Genomic DNA, 16,768 nt, shown 5'->3' with positions numbered 1-16,768 from the left:
GAAACTTGCAGACAACTAAGTATGACACATTCACGTTTCAGGAGCTGAGAAGCTTGTGTTTAGTCAGAAAATTAAGACAAGGACAGAGTCCAACCACCCAGCACCTGATAAAGCTGTTAGTGGCAGATGACTTAGAAAAAGCATCAGACCCAGAAGCCCATGGTAGCAGGGAGGGGGCATCCTTCATCAGAAGAGAGTAACCATGGGGATGCCCAACTGGTCTCTGAAGATGATGACGATGTAGATCAGGATGAGGTTGTTGAAACTAACCTGAACACAGGAATACCTGAGGGTGGAGATGGCCTAGGAAGGCCTTCCTCCATTCCACCACGTAGGCCTTATGATGTGCCTAGGAGGCCCAGATCCCTTTCCAGTGAATCTGGGCATTCTGACTCATCAGTAGGGTCCAATGCCTCTGCTTAAAGGAGAATGACTTCCCCTCAGAGAAGAGAGCATAAAGCTAGGATGAGAGAAGTCAAGCTTAGGATCAAGATGCAAGAAATTGCCCTTGCCATGGAGACCCTGGCTCTTGAAAGAGAGACGACATTGTGTGGGCTAGAACCCACTGGTGGCAGCAACAACCCTAGTGGTAGGGAAAGGTCTCATGAACATAGAAACCTGAACAAGATTGTCCCTCCCTCTCAGATTTGGGATGACATCTACAAGTGGATAACTGCTTTGGAGAGGGCTTTCAAAGTACAGCAGGTACCCCAAAGTCAGTGGGCAGCAATCTTGTGGCTCTCCTTTGCAGACAAAGGAAGAGACAAGCTCCTCACTGTTAAAGAAGAGGATGATGACAACTACAATGCCCTGAAGAGTGCTCTGATAGATGGGGTTGGCCTAACCACTGAGCAGTATAGGTTGCTGTTCAGAGATACCCAGAAGATATAGACTCAGGACTGGACTGATTTTGTAGAGTGTGCTGCTAAGGCTCTGGAACGTTGGTTACTGGGCAGTAAAGTAAGTGACTATACAGTATTGTATAACCTTATTATGAAAGAACAGATTCTTAATAACTGTCAAAACCAGCTATTGCATCAACACCTGGTTGACTCTGATTTGACCTCTACCCAAGAATTGGGTAAGAAGGCAGACAAATGGGTCAGAACCAGGGTGAAGCAGAAGGTACAGAAGCAAGGTGGTGATCAGAAGAAGCAAGACCAAAAGGGTGGAGAGAAAGAAAAATACCAGAAGTCTTCTCAAGGTCCCCAACAGTCTAAAAAGAAAAAAGGCCCAAAGAAACGATGGTGCAAAGTGTGTAAAGTAAATACTCACTGGACCAGTGAGTGCACCAAGAAGGAGGCAGCTCCAGCCACCATTGCCCCTAAGGCAACAGTTCCCCCTAGTTCAGCTCCAAGTGGTGGTTCGCAACAGAAGGGTGAAGTAGGGTTAACCCTGGGAACTGAGATGGATTCTGGCCTAGTCAGAATACCAACTCAAGCTGTCTTGATCTGTGATGGGACATAATCATGTCCTCTACTGTGAGTCCCAATAAATTGGGCAAGTACAGACAAACACCTTTAATTAATGATAAAGTGGCTCAGGCCTACAGGGACACATGTGCTAGTGTCACAATGGTGACACCCAGCTTTGTGAACCCTGAACAGATCATACTAGGTGAAAATGACCTAGTGACCAATGCTAGCAATGTCACTACCACTCACAGTATCACACTTGTTAATTTCTCCTGGGGAGGGGTAACTGGCCTCAAGAAGGTTGTGGTTAGCTCAGACCTCCCTGTAGAATATTTGCTTGGCAATGACCTAGAGTCTTCAGCCTGGTCTGAAGTGGAGTATAGGACCCATGCAGAAATTTTAGGAATCTCAGCACATGTCCTTGCTGTGACTAGGTCACAGGTCAGAAATTGCAACACTGAACAAGCACTGGATTCTGGAATAATGGACCAGTTGCCTACCAGGAGGAGAAGCAGTAGGGTTAAGGCAGTGCCTTCCCCCCTGCCTTAGGAAGAGGATTGGACTTCTGAGGAAGCTGATTGTGAGACCCAGGAAGGAACTGTTCTCGAAGAGCTTGAGCCTGATCAGGTTGAGTTTCTTGGGACAGGGGAACCTTCCAGGGCAGCTCTGAGGCAGGCGCAGGTGGACTGCCCTTCTCTTGAACCTGCAGGGAATGCTAGTGGGACCCATAAGACTTATTGGGATGAACGGCTCCTGTATTCAGAGGCTATAGACCCTTGTGCTTCCAGGAGGTTGGTCATACCTTTGGCATTCAGGGGCTTCCTTTTAACACTAGCCCATGATATTCCCCTTGTAGGACATCTTGGCCAGAACAAGACTTGGGACAGGCTTGTCCCTCACTTTCACTGGCCTCACATGTCAGAAGACACCAAGGAGTTTTGTCGCTCCTGTGTCACCTGCCAAGCCAGTGGCAAATCAGGTGGCATATTATTATTATTATTATTAGGTGGCACCACAAAGGCCCCCGTTATACCACTACCTGTGGTGGGGTTTCCCTTTGAACGTATAGGGATTGACATTGTTGGACCAATGGATCCCCAAACAGCCTCTGGGCACAGATTTATTCTGGTGGCGGTGGTGGCAGTGGATCATACCACCAGATACCGAGAAGCTATTCCCCTTAGCACCACAACAGCACCTGTTGTGGCAAGAGCCCTCTTTGGAGTTTTCTCAAGAGTGAGCTACCCTAAGGAGGTTGTCTCAGACAGAGGTGCAAACTTCATGTCTGGATACCTGACTGCAATGTGGGAGTGTGGAGTGAACTACAAGTTCACCACACCCTATCGCCCACAATGCAATGGTGTAGTTGAGAGATTCAAGAAGACCTTAAAGGGCATGATTAAGGGTCTCCATGAAAAGCTCAGGTGGAGATGGGACATCCTACTGCCCTGCCTTTTGTTTGCTCATAGAGAAGTCCCACAGGAGGGGGTTGGCTACAGACCTTTTGAACTTTTGTTAGGACATCCTGTTAGAGGACCCCTTTGTCTGGTGAAGGAGGGATGGGAGCTACCTCTCAAACCTCCCAAACAAGACATTGTGGACTATGTACTTGATCTCCGCTCCCGAATGGCAGAGTACAGGAAAAAGGCATCCAAAAACCTTGAGGCAAGTCAGGGACTGCAAAATGCCTGGCATGACCAAAAGGCTGTGCTGACTGTTTACCAGCCAGGATAGAAAGTGTGGGTGTTGGAGCCTGTGGCCCAAGCAGCTCTCCAAGACAAGTGGAGTGGACCCCACACTATTGTTGAACTGAAGGGAGAAGTCACCTATTTGGTTGACCTTAGAACTCCCAGGAGACCCCACAGGGTGCTTCATGTCAACAGACTGAAACCATATGTTGACAGGGCAGACATGGGCTTGCTCATGGCTACTGATGAAGGACAGGAGGAAGAGAGTGACCCTCTCCCAGACATGCTCTCTCAGAACCCTGATGATGGTTCAGTTGATGGTGTAGCCTTGGCAGGCAGCCTCACTGACCAACAACAGAAGGACTGCAGAAAGGTTCTGCAGGCCTACAGACATATGTTTTCACTGACTCCAAGTCAGACTAACTGATGCACTCATGAAGTGGACACTGGGGACAGTTTGCCTGTTAAAAGTAAGATTTACAGGCAACCTGATCATGTCAGGGACTGTATCAGGACAGAGGCCAAAAAGATGTTGGTATTGGGAGTCATTGAACCCTCAGCGAGCCCTTGGGCCAGTCAGTAGTCCTGGTTCCTAAACCTCACACCCAAGATGGTAAGAGAGAGATGAGGTTTTGCGTGTATTACAGAGGTCTCAATGCTGTCACTAGGACAGATGCCCATCCAATACCCAGGGCAGATGAGCTCATAGACAGATTGACATCTGCCAAGTTTTTGAGCACATTTGACCTGACAGCTGGCTACTGGCAGATCAGACTAGCTGATGATACAAAGCCAAAGACAGCATTTTCAACCCCTGGTGGACATTATCAATTTGTGGTAATGCCCTTTGGTCTGAAAAATGCACCTGCCACATTTCAAAGGTTGGTGAACCAAGTCCTCTCAGGCCTGGATGACTACTGTGCAGCTTATCTAGATGATATTGCTGTCTTTAGCTCCACCTGGGAAGATCACCTGATCCACCTGAAAAATGTTTTGGAGGCCCTGCAAAAGGCAGGCCTACCTATCAAGGCTACCAAGTGCCAGAAAGGGCAGAGTCAGGTTGTATACCTGGGCCACCTTGTAGGTGGAGGCAAGGTTCAACCATTGCAGATCAAGATCTAGACCATAATGGACTGGACTGCTCCAACCACCCAGACTCAGGTCAGAGCTTTTTTGGACCTGACTGGGTATTACAGGACATTTGTCAAGGGGTATGGTTCCATAGTGACACCCCTTAATGACTTAACTTCCAAGAAAATGCATAAGAAAGTTCAGTGGACATACAGCTGTCAAAAGGCATTTGATGACCGGAAGCAGGCCATGTGCACTGCACCAATTCTGCAAAGTCCAGACTACTCCAAAGAATTCATTGTACAAACAGATGCTTCTGAGTTGGGGGCAGGGGCTGTGCTATCACAATTGAATAAAGATGGTCAAGACCAGCCAGTAACTTTTATTAGCAGAAGGCTGACCCCTAGAGAGAAACGTTGGTCAGCTATTGAGAGGGAGGCCTTTGCGGTGGTTTGGGCACGGAAGAAGCTGAGGCCATACTTGTTTGGAACTCACTTCAAGTTTCAGACAGAAAATAAGCCCCTCTTGTGGATAAAACAGATGAAGGGTGAAAATCCCAAATTGCTCAGGTGGTCCATTTCCCTACAAGGGATGGACTTTACAGTGGAATATCGACCAGGGAGTAACCATGCCAATGCAGATGGACTCTCCAGATATTTCCACTTAGAACATGAAGACTCAGCTGGTCAAGGTTAGTTTAATGTCCCTGCGTTTGGGGGGGGGGGTTGTGTAGGAGAGTAGGGTCTGTTTCCTATGATTACCCCCACTTTTTGTGCTGTGATTCACTGGTTTTTCGACTTTAGTGTGGCTGTGGACCTGCTACTCAGGCCCACAGCCCAGATGTTCTCTCTCTAAATTGATACTGTGTACTTTAGGTACATACCAGATTGGTTACTGGGTCACCCTTGTGAGCCCCTGTATAGTGTACTAATAGGTACACAGGGCATAGGTGTTCCCTCGGCCTACCAGGGGCTGCAGCATGTATTGTGCCGCCCCTGGTTTGCCTTCCAAACTGACACCACAGGCCTGTTCACACAGCCTGGGTAAGGTTGTGTAATCACCCCTTGATTAGATATAGTATACCTATATCTATATATACATGTAGACACATATGCACCTATAAGTCACTCCTATGGCAGGCCTTAACAATCCTGGAGGCAGAGTGCTTGGTTTTATGTGAGAGGGTGCCCTAGCATGAGCTGAGCCCCTCTGCAGCTTTATATACTTGCTATACTTATAGCAAGTTTAGGGGTTGGACTAACTAACCCCACAGGTAGTGAATCCCTATGGTGGAGACCTTCTGATACCCTTAGGGGGAGGGATTGCTTAGCGGACCATAAGACAGGGGGTAACCATGCTAGTGCAGGTACTTCCTTATATGGCCACTTAGTCCATATTGGCTCATCTTGGCAAGGTTAGGCTTATCTCCTTTCGTTTGGGAGGGTGTAATAAGGTGGAAATCTGACTATATGGTTACCCCCACTTTTTGCCTGTTGTTTTGTTGGTTTTCGACTTAGTTGGACGGGGTCCCTGCTATTCAGGGCCCCAGTCTATCTGCTTTCTCTATAAAATGGACTCCATGTACTTTAGGTACATACCAGATTGGTAACTGGGTCACCCTTGTGAGCCCCGATATATGATACCTTAGGTACCCAGGCATAAGTGCACCCTAGGCCTACCAGGGGCTGCAGCATGTATTATGCCACCCCTGATTAGCCTTCCAAACTGACACCACAGGTCTGTACTTACTGCCTGGGTAAGGTGGTGTAATCACCCCTTACTTAGATATAGTATATCTATATCTACCTTATATATAGACACATAGTAACCTATAAGTCACTCCTATGGCAGGCCTTGACAATCCTGGAGGCAGAGTGTTTGGTTTTGTGTGAGAGGGTGCCCTAGCATGAGCTGAGCCCCTCTGCAGCTTTCGGAACCATCTCCTTATAGCTGTTCTATGATATAGCCATACCATATACTCTTAAGTGCATTATAATCCTTGCGGTTAATACTAACTTTGGTTTGGCTTTATCAAAACATGTCGTGTAAGGTGTCAAACACTTTGGAATACTACCCCCGCCAGATCTGGCGGCAGGGCTAGCATTCCACCCTTCTAGAGGGAGAAGACATGTAGTTACTGGTAAACCCGGTTAAAGTTAAACAGAGCCACAGCATCACAAAATGGATGCTGCTGCCACAGACACAAGTCTGCCCTCCTGCTGCTGGACGAAACTCTGTCAGGGGAGGCCTGGACAATAGGTTTTCTGTCCAGGGAGGTGCAAGCACCTCCCCGGACAGGCTTTAGTGTATTGGGGAAGGGAAGGTTGCATTCAGTGAATGCTTTTTAGACACTGCCTGGTGCACATAAGGTGCTCCATACATTTCCCAGTTCAAACCGGTTGCTGGGGCACTCAGCTCCAGCTCTGGCGTGAAACTGGACAAAGGGGAAGGGGTGTAACCAGCCTCTCCCCAGGTCCACCCAAAGGAGGGACCTTAGAGTTAGTCCAACCCCTAAACTTGCTATAATTATAGAACCCCTGTCCCTAGGACTTTAGATTACCCTGGACGAAACTCTGATACATAATTCTTGGACCTTCAACATTCCAACTGGAAGACGGAAGAAATCTCCCTTGTGGTCAAGGAGTGACCACCCTGTTCAAACAGGCACTGACTGCATCTTTGCCGATCTGCTTTTTTGAGGCTCCTGCTGGATCCCAAAGAATCTGTGACACAGGACATGGACTTCCAGACATCTCTGACCCTGTTCTGGGCTCCCAGCAAAGCTGAGACCTGTATCGGACACGAGAGACGTGGGACCGGAACTCCTGGACATCCTGCATTTTGCAACCTGCACCTACTTCCCAAGGTATCCTGAAGTTGTGCATTGGGGTGCTTGAAGCCCCAGCCTCGAGCACCTTTTGCAGTGAAGCTCAGATGCCCAAACTTCACGAGTGTCCCGTGGGCTCGCTTTGTGCATGACGGTGCCGCTCGCAGCCGTTGCCGCTGTACATCGAACACTGGGATTTTACCGTCACTGCTTTGGGACTGCTGTTAACTGCAACGAAGCCTGATTGAGGAGGACCAGTACTTTCAGGTGCATCCACCGTCGCTGCCGGGGCCGGGACTGTGAGACCCAGGGTGCACAGCGCTTCACCAACACAGTGCACCTGGTGTCTCTTCCCGCCCCCAGCTCCTTCGCGGCTATATACGGCTCGTGGCCCCCGCTTCGCGGGAGCCGCTCGCAGCCATTGCCGCTGTACATCGAACACTGGGATTTTACCGTCACTGCTTTGGGACTGCTGTTAACTGCCACGGAGCCTGATTGAGGAGGACCAGTACTTTCAGGTGCATCCACCGTCGCTGCCCGGGCCGGGACTGCGAGACCCAGGGTGCACAGCGCTTCACCAACACAGCGCACCTGGCGTCTCTTCCCGCCCCCAGGTGCCTCTTAAAAGCACGCCCTCTTTCGCGCACGCGGGACGCGTGCGGGCGGGTGCCTGGCTAAGCCCGGGCAAAGGGCGTGCCGTTTGAGGCCGTTCGAGAACGGTAGAGACCGGGACTGGGCCACCCCTTTTTCATTTTTCTCTTTACCTATTACCACCCTTCCACTCTCCAAATTTATGAACTATGGACACGAGAGAGACAAGGAGTAAGAGCACGCTAGCTGCTGGGACAGCAAAAGGTACTTTGGACACCTATTTTGCTAAAGCGGGGTCTCTCCTCATTGACGAAATCACGATTCTGGAAAGGCGAATATCACATGAAATAGACTGGGTAAAGAGATCCTCCATGGGTCCAATAGCGCAGGCTAGGACTCCGGAAAAGAGATTGGATCGCATAGTGTCTGACAATGGGGAGAATGGGGTTAGTGGCATGATTGATATACCTGACCTAACCAATTCTACCTTTCCAAACAACGATATCGACACTAGCGCTCCCGTAGAGCTAAGCTTATTACCCCTACCCCAGCCCCCTCCTCCCCATTCACTGTTATTGCAACCCTGGCTAACACGGACGCCATTACTGATATAGTTAGCTGTCCTACTCAGGGGGAAAGGGAAGGAGCCATTCCAAAAAGGAAAAGAGGGGCACAAAACCCTGGGGGACGCAAGGCTAAGGTAGGAAAGCATAATCCTGCAGCGGAGGTAACCAAATTGGGATTAAGCAGTAAGGGACATACTTCCCCGGGGAAAAATATGTTAATACCCCCGCCGAACTCCCCTTCACAAACACCAGCCCAGACACTACTTCGTCCCAGTGTCTCCTCAGGTGACGAAGATATTACCCTCTCTGATATCGGTGCTCTTTTTAGGTCACTATTAAAGCCTTTAGAAGCGCGCTTAACTAAGATCGAAGCCAGATTAGTGACCATTGAAAAAGCTACGGTCCAACTAGCAGACACCTTCAAAAAAGACAGCAACGTTGCTAGAGGTGGGGGGCCTAGGACTAAGAAGCCTTCACCCACGCCATTAGCGAATGAAGTCGCCCAGGCTTCTAAGCCTTCGCAATCCCAACAGCCCGCATCGCACATCGCTTCCCCTCAGCTGACTGATTGCGCCACAACTTCTGGCCCCCCTGAAGGGTCCGCTGCAGCCACACAGGGAGCACAGGGTACCAACAAAAAACATAGGATAGTAAATTTATCGCCGGAGGCGAGCCCATATATAGTTATCTTGGCGGGGTACCAGAGTTAAAATCATCCTCCAAAGAACCTGTCGAGGCTCTTAAAAATAAGGTGGTCAATTGGCTTTCCATCAACAGGCCCCTGCCCCTGGGTATATCGAGCGATGTCCTCATGGTGAGGAGAGTCCCATGGCTAGGCAACACAAGAAAATCAATTAATGGGGATTGCGTCCTAGTTAATTTTAGGGACCCCTCGACCGTCGCACACATCTGCAGATGGTCTTATCCTGACTATGGGACATCCATCCAGCCCCTGCCTCTATAATTTTTTTATCCACCATCGACCCATGTGCGAGATGAGGAGGGATGGGAGACTATCCATAGGGGGGAGGGAAGATGGGGTGACAGGGAGAGAGGAGCTACATTTCGCCCAGGACCCCACCATCCGGTCTACATTCCAACTTTCAATAGGTACAGCACCCTAGATCTAGTTGATTGACAGAGCGAGACCAAGAGGCGGGAGGCTGTCGAGAGACCCTGGGGTTTTAAGGTAAAAAAAGTCACCACCCCCACACCCTGCTCTGATAACTCTTGTAGGGCAGCTGGTAGTGAGGAGCATTATTCTATCAGCGAGGCTTATACAAATACAGCCGGGCCCTTGCCCAGCCTGAATGTAACCATAATTGATCAAGGGGAAAGATCACATAGCAATATACCACCAATGACTTCCCCTGACACCGGTATTCCTCCCCTCCCGACCCCGAATCACAGATCGTCTCTCCTAAATATACTATCTTGGAATGTGGCTGGCCTGGGGAACAAACTAAACTCCCCGGATTGGAGCTCATTCATTGAGGGTAGGGATATATGTTTGTTCCAAGAAACTTGGGCGAGAGAGGAAGTCTCCCGCACAGGTTTTGCTGCATATTCCATCCCCGCAAAGTGGGGGGGAAGGGTGCGTCCCTCAGGTGGCCTCGCGACCTGGGTGGCGGTTGATCTGGGATGTACGATCTATGTACTTCCCCTAGCCACAGAGGACATTCTTGGTCTTCTGTTGGAGTGGCCACCTCTAGGTAAAATGGTGGTGATAAATGTCTACTCCAGGCCGGTTGCCATCACACAAGAGTCACGCACCATCGATGAACTCTCGGTTGCCCTTAGTGACATCTCCCAGGGCCCCCCCCTTCTAATCGGAGGGGATCTGAATTGCCATTTTGAGCCCCTTTTAGGTCTGGAGGATGGAATTTCCCAGGAGGAGGATGCACTATGGTCCGTACCCCCAACGTCAGCACCTGCACCCAGAGCTTGGACTCCTCTGGCTGTCCAAATTACTGCCATGACCCTGAAACATGTTGTGCGGGCCTGCAATGGACGCACAAACTCTGACGTCCCTCCTAAATGTACTTACAATAGAGTGGGCAGGAAGTCGAGACTAAATTATATTTTAGTCCCACTTTCTTTGTGGTCTTATATTAATGACTTCCGGGTGATACCCAGGGAGGACAGCAACCACAATGCTTTGGAACTGGAATATGCCCTTCCTGGCTTAAATGATAGAGGGCTGGTGACAGGCCCACTCGCCCATGGGATTGTGATGACAAATAACAGACGGAGAGTTAGGTGGGAGAAGCTTGCCTCTAATTCGGAGAAAATCTCAGGGCTTTATGCCCGGGTCATCCCCATACTTGAAAAGGTTTGTGCAATAACGGAGCAACCGAGCACACAGGGTACCAACGAGCAGCTGTGGCTGATGCACGAGGACCTGATTAACTGTGGCTGAAGTTTTATTTTCGACAGGAAAGAGTGGTAGTGGTCGTTACACCCGACCCACCTGGTATAATGCTGCATGCTGTAAGGCTAAATCTGACCTATTGATTTTGATTAAGGAGGGAAGAGATAGCTCAGTGATTAGGGCCAGGAGAAGGGCTTACAAGTCCCTGATTTCCCATGCCAAAACCGAATGGGAACAGGAGAAATGGGAAAACCTCACCTTTTCACTATCTTCTAGGGACTCACGCAAATTCTGGCGCATTGTTAATACGGGGTCTGAGGAGTTAGCCTCGGCAATTGAACCTAACATCTCAGCTAAGGCTTGGGAAGATCATTTCCAGTCCCTCTACGGGGTGGACGTTGGCACCCTTAATAATCCTTCTCCGACCACCAGCATTGCACCAGTGGGTGAATTCTTTACCGAAAAGGAGGTGCAAGTAGCCATCGCAGGGCTGACATCAGGCAAAGCCCCTGGTTTGGATGGTATTCCGGGAGACCTATTCAAACAGGAGCCCGATGTATGGGCACCTTACCTAATGACGCTATTCAACGCCGTCTTGAGGGGCATGGAGGTACCAGGTACTTGTGAGGTACTGGGTTTTTCAGAACCGGTACCGAACCGGTAACCCAGTGGTGTCAGGGTACACCCTAAGACCTCGAGTACTTTCCTGATTCAGACCACAGAAACTCAGAGTCTTCTAGGTGAAGTCAAAGATCGAATTTATTGGCTGCAACCAAGTAACAGGCGTCCTAGAAGTACAACAACACGGTGTGTATATTCTCAGGAGACTGCTCAATCTTACAAAACCAGGCTGCTCTTTTTATACACAATATTATGCTTCAGGCAAACATTCTTGGATTTACAGTAGACCATTCACATATTTTTACTACAAAGAAAAAGCAGAGTCATGATGACAAGCCCACATTCCAGTTCGTCCAGCCCACAACAAATTACCCGGCAAGGCCCAACATTTTCATCAGATATCGGTGTACCCCCAATAAAAACGGGCACCTCCTCATCATAAAGCAAGTGAGAGAAAAGAGCAGGGACAGGTGTGAGCAAGATTAGGCAGGGTGTGTGTGCGATAAAAAGGGTTTATGGCATGTTGTGCCTTGATGCTATCTCGTTCGGCCACTGGGAGAGGAACTGACCAAACATGTTCGGCCTGGGGCAATGGTTTCAGCTTGCCCAGGTCAGAGAGAAGTCAATTAAGGTGTACGTGTCCTTTGGAATCGAATTTAGCTGTATTATAAGCCTATGTGAGGGCAACCCACAAAATGGCTGCCGTACACAAAATGGAAGCCAAGGGTTCAAGACGAAAATGACGATTTCGAGGTGAAATCGTTACTGGAATATGACGAAAATGCTTGTACATAGTGGACTAGCCATTTTCGGTCTTTTGATATAAAAATCGTCATGCTACGACGAAGTTTTATTCACAAGTTCAGAATTTTCAGAACTACAAACCCTCCTTTTGCCCTTACATAGGCAATTAACCTATCTTCATGCTAGTCTGAGTCCAGGTCTATATTCCTAAAGTCATTGAGATGTTGCTGTAACATCATCCTAGTACTTAGCTCGTCTCTTGATACAGGTTTCCTTACACATGATGTAGCACAGAGGCCACATATTGCAGGAGCACACTGCACGCACAGACAGAACAGGAAAAGAATGGCTAGGACCATCCCAATGACCATCAGAATTTTCCATCCCCAGGCTGATATCAGTTCCCAGAACCATCCCAAAAACGACCAATCTCCTTTATCCACATGAATAGATTCAGAAATCTTATGTAGTTTGGAGATGGCCTGGTACACTGTTGGAGCGTTATCTGGAATGAAAACACAGCAACTCGATTGGATCAATTTACATACCCCACCTCGGTCTGCAAGTATGACATCTAATGCGACCCTGTTCTGAAGGGTCATAAGACGTTCCGACTGGAGCTCAGCAGTCAAGTTACTAAGGGCACCGGCAGTTTCAACCACGGTGGATTCAACCACCCTTGTCAATTGCCTTATGTTCCTTCTGTTAGCCATCGGTCCCCAGAACGGCAGAAAACCCTTTACGAAGTCCCCAAATTCTTGTCCTGCAGTGTCGTCTTTACTCAAGGCACCTCTAACTATCCTTGTCTTGTGGTAATCTGCCGCTGCTGTGTAGGTGGGAGGCAACAGGAACGAAACAAAACATGTGCCCGAAAGTCAGGGGGCAACCATGTATAGGCTCTATCATGGCAGATGAAATAGGTACCCTTAGCTGCTAAAAACGAAGGGGAAGTCTGGGCTGCAAAAACATATGTTTTAGTGCAGATACTCTTCCCTAACTGAGCTCTGGGATTCTTGCCAGTACCTTGCAGACACAGGTGACCCTGATAGGGTACAATCCAAATCGGGGAAGATCTCTAAGCTTGCTGTTTCTCACTCAGAGTAGCTCCATATCCGGTTACGTTCCATCCTATGTATACTAGTGTCTCATCTCTAGGGATTGTCTCGGAGGAAATATCTTCCTTAATCATGTCTACTATACCCTTAACTAGAGCACTATTCTTAGGATTGTCTTCCACAGAATGTAGGGGGTAGACTTCATGTGCATAGATGAACATTGTTCTGTATGCCCACACAGAACCATTGTGGCTGAATGGCAGGACCTTTATCCGTTGTGTGAGGCATAAGACCACACACCCAACAGTTAGTCGTGTTCATTACAAGTTGGTGTTGGTGCAAGAGCTGGACAAAGGAGTTATTAATAAACTCTAATCTCCTAGCTGATTCGTGTTCAGGAAGGGGTTGAAAAGAATGTGAGGCAACAGTGGAAGGAGGAGGTATAGGCGATGTAGTGGTGCAAATGTTACTCGAAGAGAGAATAAAACATAACCTATTAAAAATATCATCACACTGAATAACATGAAAATGCACAATATCAAAAAGCTTTTCTTTGTCTTCATTTTACATATTCGGTTTTTAAAGTTCACAGTTTTGGCAGATCTCTCCATCTCGAAAAACTCCATCCTCTCTAAAATGCTGCCCGCGATGGGAGGTTGTTTCTGCTAAGGAATGCTTCTGTCAGTCTAGGGCAACTCCCTTAGACCAACCAGAACTGTCGACCTAACGTCGTCAGCTGCACCCCTAAGACTTTGGGCAATCGCGGCCCTAGCAGCGGAACCCGGATGGCGGTTCGAAAAACAAAAATAAGCAAGTTTCTCAGATGGGAGAGCTGCGCTTTCAAAAATAGCGAAAAAGGAAAATTTGTTTATTTGTCCATAGGTCTCGGCCTCAAATTGTATCTTTGCTTTCCAGGTATGGTATGATCTCGGAAAAGGAGTTCAGGCTCAGTAGTGTCCAATGGAACTGACGGTGATACAGCTGGTTGCAAAATGTTGTCGCTCTCTTTTTCAGTAAGTGTTCCTTTTATACGTGCATCACTGAAAGGCAGAAAATGTGGCACGGTTTCAGTCTCTAAATCGGCGACACCCTCCTGGACCCACCGGTCGAATGGCAGAGGCAGATGGATCCGCTTGCAGTGGATCCCGTGGATTCAGGTTTTCTTCCCCTCCACTCGAACAGCTGATCTTGTGGAAAGAAGAACGAGGTGCGGTCCGGTCCACCTTGGCTGGTCGTTCTTGGTTCGCTGGAAGTTCTTCACGAGAACCCAAGATCCAGGGTCGATCTGATGACCTGGAGTTTCAGAGACCGGAGGCAGGGTGTCATGGACCTGTTGGTGTAAAACACGCAATTTAGCCGTCAATTCGTACAAATAATCAAGCAAAACAGGGTGTTCGATTTCACTAAATTTTGTGGGTCTTGGCACTCCCCATATGTTGGCCGGCCGGCCAAAAACAATTTCATAGGGACTAAGTCCCACTCGCGAATGCACAGTCATTCTGGTGGATAGGAGTGCTAAAGGGAGAGCGTCAGGCCATTTAAGACCAGAGCTCGCTTGGATTTTGGCCAGTTTAAGTTTTAAAGTGCCGCTGTAGCATTCTACTAATCCAGCTGATTGGGGGTGATTTGCAGCGTGGAATTTTTGCTGAATGCCTAGCCCTTCACATACTCTCTTCATCACACGACCCACAAATTCACTCCCATTGTCACTCCAAACCATTCTAGGCATTCCGAATCTGGGGAAGAACTCTTTCACAAGGGCTTTAGCTGTGGATAAGGCAGTGTTGTCTTTTAGGGGGTAGGCTTCCACCCATCTTGAAAAGGCACAAACAACAACGAGTACGTATTTTAAATTGTTGCACCTCTCCATGTGGATGAAATCTAGCTGCAAAACCTCGAACGGATACGTAGGAGGTGCAAAATGACCAGCTGGAGTTGGGGTTCCCCTACCAGGATTGTGTTTCAGACACACCATGCAATTCTTGACCACATTCTCTGCACATTTAGGAATTCCTGCATTTTGCCATACTGGAGCCAACAACTTACAAATCCCTTTCACACTGATGTGAGCCATTCCATGGGCCATTGTAACCACTGCAAGCACATACGCATCGGGTAACAACCATCTCTGATGCTCTGACAATTCAATCCAACAACCATTGGCATCCAATGTACCCGTACTTTCTCTCCACACACTCAACTCTTTCTCTGTAGCTTCAGCTTGAATCGATTTCACACTCTCTATCGTGTCTTCACACATTCCAATGTCACCAACCCATCTAGCAGGGCCCGCAACATACATTCGACTCATCACATTCCTTGCAGTTTCTTTTGCTATTTCGTCAGCAAATGCATTACCACGACCAACATCATCAGTCACTTTCTTGTGCACACTACATTTCACAATCGCAACTTGCAGGGGCAAAGTCAGTGACTCAAGAAGCTCATTCACCAACTGACCATGCTGTATCTTAGCTCTATGCGAAGTCAGGAACCCACGTTCTTTCCACAATTGTCCAAAACTGTGAGCCACTCCAAATGCATACTGACTGTCGGTATAGATAGTCACTTTCATTCCTTTTGACAACACACATGCTCTCGTAAGTGCAATCAACTCTGCTGCTTGAGCTGAATTATGTGGGATACGTGCAGCTTCAACAATTGTATGCAAAGTCGTGACAGCATATGTTGCAGTTGTGTCACCATTCGGAAGCTTGAAGCATGAACCATCCACCCATAAGGTACCATCACACTTTGCAAGAGGAGTGTCCCTAAGATCTATTCTCCCTTTCGTTTCTTCTTCTGTTCTAAGAAAAGAATCATGCTGTTCTGAAGCATCTAATTCCTCTACACTCGGCAACAACGTAGCTGGGTTAAGTGTGTTACATCTTTTTATGTGCACATGACTCGCTAATAATGTCAACTCGTAACCTGACAATCGAGCACTAGTTAAGTGCTGTGTCTTGGTTCTGTTTAACAACGTGTCCACTGCATGTGGAACCATCACAATTAACGTGTTATTCATCACTAAACCAGCAGACTGTCGAATAGAAACAGCTGCTGCCGCGGTTGCTCTTAAACAACTCGGCAATGCTTTAGCTACCGGATCCAAAGTCGACGAAAAATATGCACATGGACGCTGCTTGTCTCCAAACAACTGTGTCAACACTGACAATGTGCAACCTTCTTTCTCATGGACATACAATGTAAAGGGCTTACTGTAGTCAGGGGTACCCAACACAGGAGCCGAACATAATGCTGTGCGCAATTCAGAAAAACATTTCTGACACTCTTCAGACCATGGGACGGGATTCGGTGTATCTTTACAAGTTAATGCCACCAAAGGTTTGGCCAGCAAGGAAAAATTTGGTATCCATTGCCTGCAATATGATGTAATGCCCAAGAAAGCACGCACTTCTCTCTGTGTTCTTGGCACACTCAATTTCGCAATTGCCTGAATTCTTTCTGGGGTCAGTTTCCTTCCCTCCTTCGATAAGAGATGACCTAAGTAGGTCACTTCTTGTCGACAATATTGCAATTTGGAAAGGGACACCTTGTGGTGCAAATCACACAGATGACGCAACAATGACAACGTGGCTTCTTTACAGATTTCCTCAGTATCTGCAGCAACAAGCAAATCATCAACATACTGAATGAGGGTAGCGCCATCAGGTAAAACAATTGTATCAAGCTGTGTCTTTAGAGCTTGACTATATATTGATGGACTTTCACAGTAGCTCTGGGGAGCGCGTTTAAAGCGGAAGCTTCGACCTCCTAAACTGAAGCCAAAAATATCCCTCCTCTCCTCAGCAATCTTCA

This window comes from Lissotriton helveticus, chromosome 8 (genome assembly GCF_964261635.1).
Source record: "Lissotriton helveticus chromosome 8, aLisHel1.1, whole genome shotgun sequence".
Taxonomy (NCBI): domain Eukaryota; kingdom Metazoa; phylum Chordata; class Amphibia; order Caudata; family Salamandridae; genus Lissotriton; species Lissotriton helveticus.
This window is presented reverse-complemented; position numbering follows the sequence as displayed.